The sequence below is a fragment of the Pleurodeles waltl genome, unplaced genomic scaffold (assembly GCF_031143425.1).
Source record: "Pleurodeles waltl isolate 20211129_DDA unplaced genomic scaffold, aPleWal1.hap1.20221129 scaffold_37, whole genome shotgun sequence".
In the NCBI taxonomy this organism is placed as follows: domain Eukaryota; kingdom Metazoa; phylum Chordata; class Amphibia; order Caudata; family Salamandridae; genus Pleurodeles; species Pleurodeles waltl.
Window position 1 is genome coordinate 684,047 of NW_027150076.1, and position 12,432 is coordinate 696,478.

Below are 12,432 nucleotides of genomic sequence, written 5' to 3' on the forward strand. Positions count from 1 at the left end.
GGCAAGCCGTGTGTCTGTGCTGAGTGAGGGGTCCCCAGGGTGGCATAAGACATGCTGCAGCCCTTAGAGACCTTCCCTGGCATCAGGGCCCTTGGTACCAGGGGTACCAGTTACAAGGGACTTACCTGGATGCCAGGGTGTGCCAATTGTGAAAACAAAAGTATAGGTTAGGGAAAGAACACTGGTGCTGGGGTCTGATTAGCAGGCGTCAGCACACTTTCAAATCAAAACTTAGCATCAGCAAAGGCAAAAAGTCAGGGGGTAACCATGCCAAGGAGGCATTTCCTTACAATTTGTCACAGGGAAAACTGGTAAAGTTCTCAATTTTTCACCCATTTATTCATCTGCTCACTCAGGGATGCTGCCACACTATCCCCCATTTCACCCTGTGGAGCTAAGAATGGCGAGGTAAAAAAAAAAAACTTGTGGTATCAGAATTTCCTCGGGGGATCTTTCCTTCAAGAATTATCACACTCTTCAGAGTGATGCTTTAAGAAAGATAAGAAAACGATAAAGTCAAAAAGCCAAATGTGCTTTTTAATTAACAAAAGTGCTTATTCATTAATTGGCAATCTTCTGGGGGGGGTGTTTGGATGGGTGTAGGAAAATGGCTCCTTGTTGCAGTTACCCCCCACCCCCAACTTTTTGCCTGATACTGATGCTGACTTGACTGAGAAGTATGTTGGGACCCTGCTAACCAGGCCCCAGCACCAGTGTTCTTTCACCTAAAATGTACCATTGATTCCACAATTGTCACACCCCTGGCACACAGATAAGTCCCTTGTAAAAGGTACCAGTGGTACCAAGGGCCCTGGGGCCAGGGATGGTTCCTAAGGGCTGCAGCATGTATTGTGCCACCCTAAGGGACTCCTCAACTAACACATGCACACTGCCATTGCAAATTGTGTGTGTTGGTGGGGAGAAAAAGGCAAAGTCGACATGGCAACCCCCTCATGATGCCATGCACACAAAAAACTGCATGTTGCTTAAGTTAGTCACCCCTCTAGCAGGCCTTAAAGCCCTAAGGCAGGGTGCACTATACCACGGGTGAGGGCATAGCTGCATGAGCAATATGCCCCTACAGTGTCTAAGTCTGTTCTTAGACATTGTAAGTACACTGTGGCCATATTATGTATATGGTCTGGGAGTTTGTCAAAACAAACTCCACAGTTCCATAATTGCTATACTAAATAGTGGGAAGTTTGGTATCAAACTTCTCAGAATAATACACCCACACTGATGCCAGTGTTGGATTTATTAAAAGATGCACACAGAGGGCATCTTAGAGATGCCCCCTGTATTTTACCCAATCCTTCAGTGCAGGACTGACTGGTCTGTGCCAGCCTGACACTGAGAGACGAGTTTCCGACCCCCTGGGGTGAGAGCCTCTGTGCTCTCTGGGACCAGAAACAAAGCCTGCACTGGGTGGAGGTGCTTTATACTTCCCCTCTGCAGGAACTGTAACACCTAGCAGTGAGCCTCAAAGGCTCAGGCTTCCTGTTACAATGCCCCAGGGCACTCCAGCTAGTGGAGATGTCCACCCCCAGGACAAGTCCCCACTTTTGGCAGCAAGTCCAGGGGAGATAATGAGAAAAACAAGGAGTCACCCCTCAGCCATGACCACCCCTAAGGTGTCCAGAGCTGAAGTGACCCCCTCCTTGAGAAATCCTCCATCTTGCTTTGGAGGATTAGACCCAATAGGAACAGGGATGTGCCCCCCCCCTCTCCAAAGGGAGGAGGCACAAGGAGGGTGTAGCCACCCTCAGGGACAGTAGCCATTGGCTACTGCCCTCTAGCCCTAACACACCCCTAAATTCAGTATTTAGGGGAGAGCCTGAACCCAGGACTTCAGATTCGTGACGACCTGAAACAAGAAGAAGGACTGCTGACCTGAAAGCCCCGCAGAGGCGATGGAGACGACAACTGACTTGGCCCCGGCCCTACCGGCCTGTCTCCAGACTCAAAGAACCTGCAACAGTGACGCATCCAGCGGGACCAGCGACCTCTGAGGACTAAGAGGACTGACCTGCAACCAAAGGACCAAGAAATTCCAGTGGACAGTAGCTCTGTCCAAAACAGCAACAAAGAAACCATCTTTAAAGGGACTCCAGTCTCAGTCCTGAAGCGTGAGTCCCCAACAGTCTGCACCCGATGCCCCCGGCCCGTGTCCAGAGGAAACAACACTGCAGCGAGGACCCCCAGGTAACTCCGACGACATACCACCCTGAGACGACCTCCCTGCACCCCCACAGCGACGCCTACATAGAGAATCCGGAGGATCCCCCTGACCACGACTGCCCGGTTACAAAGAAGCCGACGCCTGGAAGAAGCACTGCACCCGCAGTCCCCAGGCCCGTGGGAAGACGACTACCGGTGCAGGAGGGACCAGCAGGCAAACCTCCTTCTTGCCCAGTTGGTGGCTTGCCTGAGAAGCCCCCCGGTGCCCTGCCTGCCAGCAGACTGGAACCAGAGCACCCCCCTGTCTCCATAGGTGCATATGTTGTTTGGGCCCTACTTTGACCTCTGCACCTGACTGGCCCTGTGTTGCTGGTGCTGGGTGTTTGGGGTATCCTTGAATCCCCAACGGTGGGCTGCCTATGCCCTGGAGACTGAACTTGTAAGTGCTTTACTTACCTGAAAAACTAACCTGTACTTACCTCCCCCAGGAACTCTTGACTTTTGCAGTGTCCAGTTTTATAATAGCTTATTGCCATTTTTGTTACAAAACTATGTACATTACAGTTTTACTTCAAAGTTCTATACTTACCTATGTCAAGTACCTTACAATTTATGCATTTACTTGAATTCTGAATCTTGTGGTTCTAAAATAAATTAAGAAAATAATATTTTTCTATATAAAAACCAAGTGGCCTGGAGTTAAGTCTTTGAGTATGTGTTCTCATTTATTTCCTGTGTGTGTACAACAAATGCTTAACACTGCCCTCTGATAAGCCAAACTGCTTGACCACACTACCACAAAAAGAGCATTAGTATTATCTATTATTGCCACTATCAACCTCTAAGAGGAAGCCTTGGACTCTGTGCACACTATCTCTCACTTGGAGATAGTATATATAGAGCCAACTTCCTACAATGAGTGAATGGGTAAATGCATGAATAAGTCAATAGGTGACTAAATAGCTGGATCTGATTGCAGAATTGAAAGAATGAACACTTAAGTGATAATACTGACAAATGTAGGAGTGAATATATTTGTGAATGAATGAGTGAGTGGATGGATGAAAGGTTGACAACATGGAAAGATTAATGGGTGAATAAATGGATGGATGATTCATTTGTGAATTACTGAGTTAATGGATCAATGACTCTGAATGGACGAGAGAGCAGATGAATGAATGAGTGAGCAGGTGCATGTGTCCAAAGATACTGCATAGTGCATCAAACACCAGTGCATAGATTGTCTCTGGAAAAAACATGCATAGTATAGTTAAAAGCAGTGCAGTCTGAATAGATTACTCATAGTGCATTAAAATGCAGTGAGGTGTAAACAGATATGTCATAGTGTAGTAAGATGCAGTGTGAGCATATTCCTCACAGTAAAGTAAACAGCAGCTCAGTGTGACAGATTCCTCACAGTGCAGTAAGGTGTAGTGCAGTGTGTGCAGATTCATCATAGTGTAGTATTATGCAGGTAGATTTATCATAGCACAGTAAGATGCGCAGTGCTCAGATTTGTCACTGTGCATTAAGATACAGTGCAGTGTGCACAGCTTCCTCAATGCCGTAAGACGCAGTGTTGTGGGACAGATTACTCAGTGCAGTAAGATGCAGTGCAGTTTAAAGATTCCTCATAGTGCAGTAAGATGCAGTGCACTGATTCCTCACATTGCAGAAAGATGTAGTGCAGTGCACAGATTCCAGAAAGTGCAGTAAGGTGCAGTGCTGTGCACAGATTCCTCATATTGCAATATGATGCAGTGCACAGATGCCTCATAGCACAGTAAGATGCAGTGCAGTGTGCACAGACCACTCCTAGTGCAGTATGATGAAGTGGAGTGTGAACAGACTCCTCACAGTGCAGCAAAATGCAATCCAGTGTGTATAGATTCCTTGCAGTGCAGTAAGATGCAATGCAGTGCACAGATTCAACAGTGTAGTTAGATGCAGTGCACAGATCCCTCATAGTGCAGTAAGATGCAGTACAGTGTCACAGATTCTTCATAGTGCAGTAAGATGCAGTAAAGTGCACAGATTCCTCACTGCAGCAAGATACAGTGCAGTAAGGTGCTGTACAGTGTTTACAGAGTCCTCATAGTGCACCAAGATGCAGTGCAGTGGCATAGATTCCTCACAGTGCAGTAAAATGTTGTAGAGTGTATACAGATTCCTCACAGTGCAGCAAGATGCAGTGCAGTGTACAGAATCCCCATGGTTCAGTAAGATGCAGTGCAGCATGGACAGATTCTTCACAGTGCAGTAAGGTGCAGTGCACAGATTCCTCACAGTGCAGTAAGATGTAGTGAACAGACTCCTCACAGTGCAGTAAGATGCAGTGCACAGATTCCTCACAGTGCAGTAGGATGCAGTGCAGTGTGCACAGATTCCTAACAGTGCAGTAAGATGCAGTGCAGTGCACAGACTCCACACTGTGCAGTAAGATGCAGTGCACAGATTCCTTACAGTGCCGTAAGGTGCAGTGTGCACAGATTCCTTACAGTGCAGTAAGATGCAGTGCAGTGCACAGATTCCTCATAGTGCAGTAGGATGCTGTTCAGTGTGCACAGATTCCTCGCAGTGCAGTAAGATGCAGTGCAGTGCACAGATTCCTCATAGAGCAGGAAGATACAGTGCAGTGGACAGATTCCTCATAAACCAGTAATATGCAGTGCACAGACTCCTCACCGTGAAGTAAGATGCTGTGCACAGATTCCTCAGTGCAGTGGGGTGCAGTGGTACAGATTCCTTACAGTGCAGTAAGATGTAGTACACAGATTCCTCACAGTGCAGTAAGATGCAGTGTACACAGATTCCTCACAGTGCAGTAAGATGCAGTGTAGTTGCACAGTTTCCTCACAGTGCAGAAAGATGCAGTGCAGTGCGCAGATTCCTCACAGTTCAGTGATATGTAGTGCAGTGCACAGATTCCTCATTGTTCAGTAAGATGCAGTACACAGACTCCTCACAGTGCAGTAAGATGCTGTACACAGATTCCTCAGTGCAGTTGGGTGCAGTAGTACAGATTCCTCACGGTGGAGTAAGATGTAGTACACAGATTCCTCACAGTGCAGTAAGATGCAGTGCAGTGCACATATTCTTCAGTGCAGTAAGATGCAGTGTAGTGCAGATTCCACACAGTGCATTAATATGCAGTGCACAGATTCTTCACAGTGCAGTAAGATGCAGTGCACTGTACACAGATCCCTCATAGTGCAGTAAGATGCAGTGCAGTGCACAGATTCCTCTTAATGCAGTAAGATGCAGTGCAGTGCACAGACCCTCAGTGCAGTAAGATGCTGTGCACAGATTTCTTACAGTGCAGTAAGATGCAGTGTGCATAGATTCCTCACAGTGCAGTAAGATGCAGTGCACAGATTCCTCAATGCAGTAAGATGCAGTGTAGTGCAGATTCCTCACAGTGCATTAGGATGCATTGCAGTGCACAGATTCCTCACAGTGCAGTAAGATGCAGAGCACTGTACACAGATCCCTCACAGTGCAGTAAGATGCAGTGCACAGATTCATCACAGTGCAGTAAGATGCAGAGCAGATTCCTCATAGAGCAGTAAGATACAGTGCAGTGCACAGATTCCTCACAGTGCAGTAAGATGCAGTGCAGTGCAGATTCTTCATAGTGCAGTAAGATGTATTGCAGTGCACAGACCCTCAGTGCAGTGAGATGCAGTGCACAGATTTCTCAGTGCAGTAAGATGCAGTGCAGTACACAGATTCCTCACAGTGCAGTAAGATGAAGTGCAGTGCAGATTCCTCACAGTGCAGTAAGGTATAGTGCAGTGCACAGATTTCTCACAGTGCAGTAAGATGCAGTACAGTGCACAGATTCCTCACAGTGCAGTAGGATGCAGCACACAGACCCTCAGTGCAGTAAGATGCAGTGCACAGATCACCTCTTTACCACAAATGATGACCACAAACACCCCCAGGGCCGGAAGGAAAGCCCCCCAGAGGTCCCCGGATAGAAGAGCCCAGCTCAGCCCGGCTCCTGGCAGAGATTTCCTCCAGGATTATTCAGTCTATTTCTACAAACACAGCAGAAGGTGCTGACAATCTCCTACCTGAGCAGGAACCTGTGCAGACATTTCCAGGCTCTCTCCTCCTCCTGGGGGGGGGGGGGGGGGGGGCAGGTGCAGATTTGGGGTCTGGGGGGTCTGTGAGGGTCTGAAGATGAAGATAACTGCACAGACAGACAGGGGGTCCTTCCTCCTCTGCAGCAGGCTGGACACAGAGGGGAAACCCGGAAGTGACGTCACATCCGCTGCTGGTGCTGCCTCTGCCACCGCTGACCCGGAAGAGGAAACCCTTCTCCCTTTCATACAATGTGCTCAGTGGCTTTCATCAGCAGGCGAGGAGCGCCCTCCGGTGGCCGCTGACGGAACCGCCGCCTACAGGCTCCACCAGTGAATACATTTCACACAAAGAAGCATTTTGTGGCAGAAAGTCCTGGGTGTTCACATGTCACAGACATGGATGTTGTTGAGACATGGATGGTCCGACAGTCCCAGGAGACTGTGGTTGTTTTATAGCCAGAAATGCTGATATCTTTAAAGAACCCCCTCCTCTAATACAGGTTAGAGGAAAACCACACAATGCAGTCATCCTCCCTCTTCTCAGCCAGAGCCTCTCTGCTGTGCTGTTTACTGCTGATTGTGATTCTTAAAAATACAGAATGCTGCCTGAAGCTGTCCTATATGTCGGAGCGCTACATCTTCATGTCTGCCCCTTCACAGTAAACATCATTCTCCAGCACTGATTCAGCATGGGGATTGCCCAGGATCACCCAATTCAGACCCGTGAAAAAGCTGGGGTTCAATGGCAGGTTTCCTGCTGCTGAATCACTGGACCATCTCTCATAATTGCTTTATTCCTATCACATGTTCTCATCTCGTGAAGGTAAAAGGGCGAACAATGTCATACAATCTGTATTTGTAAGTGATATCTATTTAATTTTATCTGGTATCCATCTGGCAACTGGAATCAGAGATTATTTACTATTGTACTGGTGCCTATACAAAGAAACTTCATTATTTACTAGGCCATTGTGCAACTAGCAAATAAATGTTACTTTTTACCCAGCTGCACGGTAAATATAAAAGTTTAAGTATGGTTTCGCAAGAAGCAGTGGAAACAGCAAAGAACTTCACAGTTTACTTGGCTGCTGGCTATTAGAAGAGATTACGCTGTGATGGACCTGCGACACTACAAATAGCAAAGAAACATTGCTATTTACCAAGCTGCTCGCTAATTACAGACATTATATCCTATCTGGATGGCAGACGTGCAGACAGCAAAGAACCATTACTATTTACCCAGCTACTGGTTACATACAGGGCATTTGCATGATATGGCCAGTGGTCAAGCAAATATCAAGAATACTACACTATTTACACAGCTGCTGGTGAAATAGCAGATATTATGGGCTCGATTCACAAAGATAAACACACACTTTTGTGTAAGTTTACTCTTTTTTGGTATTCACACAAGTTAATAGTATTGGTGCATAATCGTGTACAAACAACTGCAAAATGTCTGTGACGTGCAGTACAAAATAGCGTGAGGCACAATTACCTGAAGTACCCTGTACAATATGAATAATCATGTATGCTCTGAATGGCACCTTAATACAATATACAATACCGTCTCATTGCGCTCATTCTGGTGACGTTCTGGCCCGGGAGAAAGGTGTATGCTGTAAACGGGAAGTGAGCACAGATACCATAGGTTGTTTATATTGGTAAAGTGGGTTCAGCCAGGAGTTGTCTGTAGCATCTGCTATTTGTTGAGTGTTGGTAAGGCGATGAGGCTGAGAAGTCAGTGGCAGCAATGGTATCCCCTTAGATAATGTAGTGAAGCCATTGATTCACAGTGTTGCAGTGATATGTGAGAGATATGAGTAGGCTATCAGATATGGTCTTGGGTATGATGAGAAAGCATGTATGAGGGTATATGAGTGAGGAGTGAAGCCATTGATTCATAGTGTTGCAGTGATATGTGAGAGATATGAGTAGACTATCAGATATGGTCTCGGTTATGATGAGAAAGCATGTATGAGGGTATATGAGCGAGGAGTGAAGCCATTGATTCACAGTGTTGCAGTGATACGTGAGAGATATAAGTAGGCTATCAGATATGGTCTCGGTTATGATGAGAAAGCATGTATGAGGGTATATGAGCGAGGAGTGAAGCCATTGATTCACAGTGTTGCAGTGATACGTGAGAGATATGAGTAGGCTATCAGATATGGTCTCGGTTATGATGAGAAAGCATGTATGAGGGTATATGAGCGAGGAGTGATGCTTGGTATGAGTGGTGAGTGTTACCCAACAATGATAGAGACATGTGAGAGATTAGGGGGCAATCTGGAGTAGACTCAATTCCTCCTCCATCGAAAATTCAGACCTATCCTCTAAAACCTTTTCTAGGTTTGAAGGTTCTGTGACGGGTTTGAACTTTTGAAAAAACAATCTTGAGCTTGAAAGGGTCAATAGAGGAGTGCTGAACTGCTTTGTCCCTGAGTTTTTTCCTGAGGGTCAAGAAAACCTTTTCTACTGGTGGCTGACCATGTCCTGCCAAAATCCTGCGAGAGAGAGATTGTCAGTTGACCCATTCAACTTTCCTCATATAAGCTAGTATGATTTGAGAGTATTAATGTTTTAGGGGTTTCAAAATTAGAGATCTCAGTGAGACTGAGTTCTTGGGTTTGAATTGTGGCGCATGGTGAGTATGTTCCAGTTCAAAGTCTTTAGTGAAGTTGATGTTCAAAGTTGATGGCATCCAGAATTCTATTGAAATGGATCGTCGTGTGAGCTTCATCTTCAGGCCCATCTGGTAGTCCAAATGTTCAAAGGTTGCTCCTTCTCTTACGATCTGCTAGTTCCATAATGTCACATTTGAGGCTAGCCAGCAAGAAGTTGGGGATTTTTTAATGTGTTTGGTGCGGAGGTTATTACGGTCTTTGATTGCACTGGTCCTTCCCTCAGTGTTGGTAAATCCAATACTAACATCTTTGGAGTCTTTCCTGGACAGGGCCACTTCCATCTGCAGCAAGTACGTTTTTATTTTTGGTGTTCTGGGCAATGTTGTGGTAGTGTGAGGTTGTAGTTGTACTGTGTTTTTTAAGATAGCTTTCCCCGAGCGGGGAACATGGCAGGAGGCTAGCGGCTGGTCAGGGCTTCCGCCAGAGGGAAAGCCACACCATGGCACAGTGAGTGCCGCTCATGTCACCTTGTAAGCTGTACTGCAGCTCAGGACCCCCACCTCCCCTTACCATTGATTCGAGGCAGTGCAGATTGCGGATGGTGGCCTCGGGCATTCTTTGGTGGGCTGTGGCGGCTGGCACACTCTGGGAGCAATGCGCTGCGCGATGGAGGCTGCCAAGTATGAGGTCTCATCAGGGGAGACAGCGGCAGAGTCTGCACAAGGCAGACTTGTCGGTTCGAAAGAGAGATAAGTACTGGGACAGAGGAGAGGAGTCAAAGCAGAGGGTTGTGGCAGACAAAGTGACCAGGCAGCTTTTCTTGTTAATAGAGAATGATGATCAACATCTAGATGGTGAGCTGGGCCCAGGTGTAGGGGCTGACTTTAGGATCCAATATGCTAGAAATGTACCTCACATGAAGCAGGGTTGTTCCAAGGGATATTCTTTAAGGTCTTTTAGATCTCGTAACATACAGGAGGGTGGAGGAAAAGACAGTGCCGGCCTGGAACAAATGAAAGTAAAGGTCCCTGTTAGAGCAACTACACCCCGATCGAAGAATTCTCTAGTTAAGGCTCCTCACTCCCAAAACCCTTCAGCGAAAACAGTATTGTGGGCTCTCCCAACTGACAAAAAGTATTTTTCAGTTACAATTCCCCAGAGGATTACTCCCTCTTTAAAAATGTACTTTAAAATACGACCTGATACGAGTGGCTGCCTTAGAGAGGATAAGGCGAAGCAGAAGTAAGCAAAAGAGCACTGGTACGAAGCGAGAGACATGGAAGTTGGGAGAACTAACTCCGCTGAGGCATCTACCACTGCAGACCTCCCAGCGATAACAACGCTAACAACGAATAACACATTTGCAGGTTTGGCGGTGGATACTGCTGATCCAGCTGAAATGGGGATTTTCACTGGAGAGAGCAGTACGCAGCCTGAGCCCCTGGAGATGGAAGATGTAGGTACACGGAATTGTGGGCCTAACGGGTGGGCTTGGGTTCATCAGATCCTTGATCAATTATCCCAAGAGGTTAAGGAGCACTTTGCAATTTTGGAGGTAAACTAGAAGGGGACTCAGGCCACCTGCTCCAGCCTAGAAGCTAAAATAGAGAACTTAACTCAGCATACTCAGGACTTAGAAGAGGGGTTTCAGGACCTTCAAACTGTGGTGCAAGAAAACGCCTGGGAGGTGACTCACATAAAGATAAGACTGGAAAGAATAGAAAATAATGCTAGAAGAAAAAATGTCAGAATTCTGGGGGTACAAACATTTGTAGTCAACTTGTTGAGGAATTCTTTCCCGCAAGACAGTTGGATGGACAACCTTGAAGCAGAAATTTACTAAGTGCAAAGAGACCCTTTTTAACAACATCCTGGGCAGAAACATAGATTCTGGTAAAAAAAAAACATTTTCTGTGAAAGAAAAAATATTGGGGCTAGCCCTGAAATCAGGCTCCCTTAAAGCACTAGGGGTAACTTTCAGGATTAGATCTGACATCTCTGAAGAGACGGCCGGCAGACAGCGGGAGCTGGGGAAAAGACTGAAGGATCTAAAGAAGTTGGGTTCCATGGCACAACTGAGGTTCCCAGCTATCATGAAGGTTATGTGGCAAACAAAGATGCACAACTTTTCTGAACGAGCGGATTTGGATGATTTTATTGCTCAGATAAAGAAGGGGGGCACCCAGGTGGAAATTAAAAAGTGTGAAGGTGTGGTGAGGGTTTTCCTTAGGGCTGGGGAAACAGGCATTAGGAAATGCCTAACAACATAGTAGGGAGAGTTCCCAAGAGGGGGCGCATGTGGAGGGGAGCAGTGGGAGAAAATAAAAATTGATGTCCTCAGTTTTAGTCATGCGATTAGAAGTCTGATTGAAGCACCAAATAGATATGTAGGCTCTGGGTATAGCAGGAACTGGAAGGAATGGGTTTGGGTGAGAGAAATATGATGAAAACCTGGGCAATCCTCTGCTGGAATATAAACGGGTTTTGGGTGGCTAAAAGGTGGCAAATAGTTTTACAATAGCCCAGATATTTATGCTTCAAGAGACACATCTCTTGAGACAGGAGTGTAAGGATCTTTTCTTGAAGCAAAGATGGGTGGAGGCCATAGTAGCAATAGACCAAGTTCATTGTACCAAAGGAATTTCCCTGGTTTTAAAAGTAAATTCAGGGGAGAGTCTAGTTCGGTATGAGGCGGATGGAGGGTGATGGATAATTGCAGAGATAAAGGTCTATGATGCCGTGTACACCTTAGTAAGCTATTGTGGCGGAAATGTGGATGATACCACCTAGTTATCTCAGCTCTGTGCAAACCTTCTCCACTTCAAAGCACCTATTATTCTAGGAGGGATCTCCAATGTCTTACTGGATAATACCCTAGACAGGTCCTCAGACAGGATACAAATTAGTTCCCCAAAGATGAGAGCTTATTGTAGGAGGCTGGACTGGCTTGTAGTGAGTACCAAGGGGTACTTGCACCTTGCACCAGGCCCAGTTATCCCTTATTAGTGTATAGGGTGTCTAGCAGCTTAGGCTGATAGATAATGGTAGCTTAGCAGAGCAGCTTAGGCTGATAGATAATGGCAGCTTAGCAGAGCAGCTTAGGCTGAACTAGGAGACGTGTGAAGCTACTACAGTACCACTTAGTGTCATATGCACAATATCATAAGAAAACACAATACACAGTTATACTAAAAATAAAGGTACTTTATTTTTATGACAATATGCCAAAGTATCTTAGAGTGTACCCTCAGTGAGAGGATAGGAAATATACACGAGATATATATACACAATAGCAAAAATATGCAGTATAGTCTTAGAAAACAGTGCGGTAGTTACAATAGGATGCAATGGGGAAACATAGGGATAGGGGCAACACAAACCATTTACTCCAAAAGTGGAATGCGAACCACGAATGGACCCCAAACCTATGTGACCTTGTAGAGGGTCGCTGGGACTATTAGAAAATAGTGAGAGTTAGAAAAATAACCCTCCCCAAGACCCTGAAAAGTGAGTGCAAAGTGCACTAAAGTTCCCCTAAG

The 12,432-nt window shown here is 46.1% G+C and overlaps 1 pseudogene; it reads right to left on the bottom strand.

The window, feature by feature from the left end:
• The window catches only part of LOC138276123 (zinc finger protein 84-like), a 92,037-nt pseudogene extending 82,529 nt beyond the window's left edge, over positions 1 to 9,508 (bottom strand).
• Between the last annotated feature and the right edge of the window lie 2,924 nt (positions 9,509 to 12,432).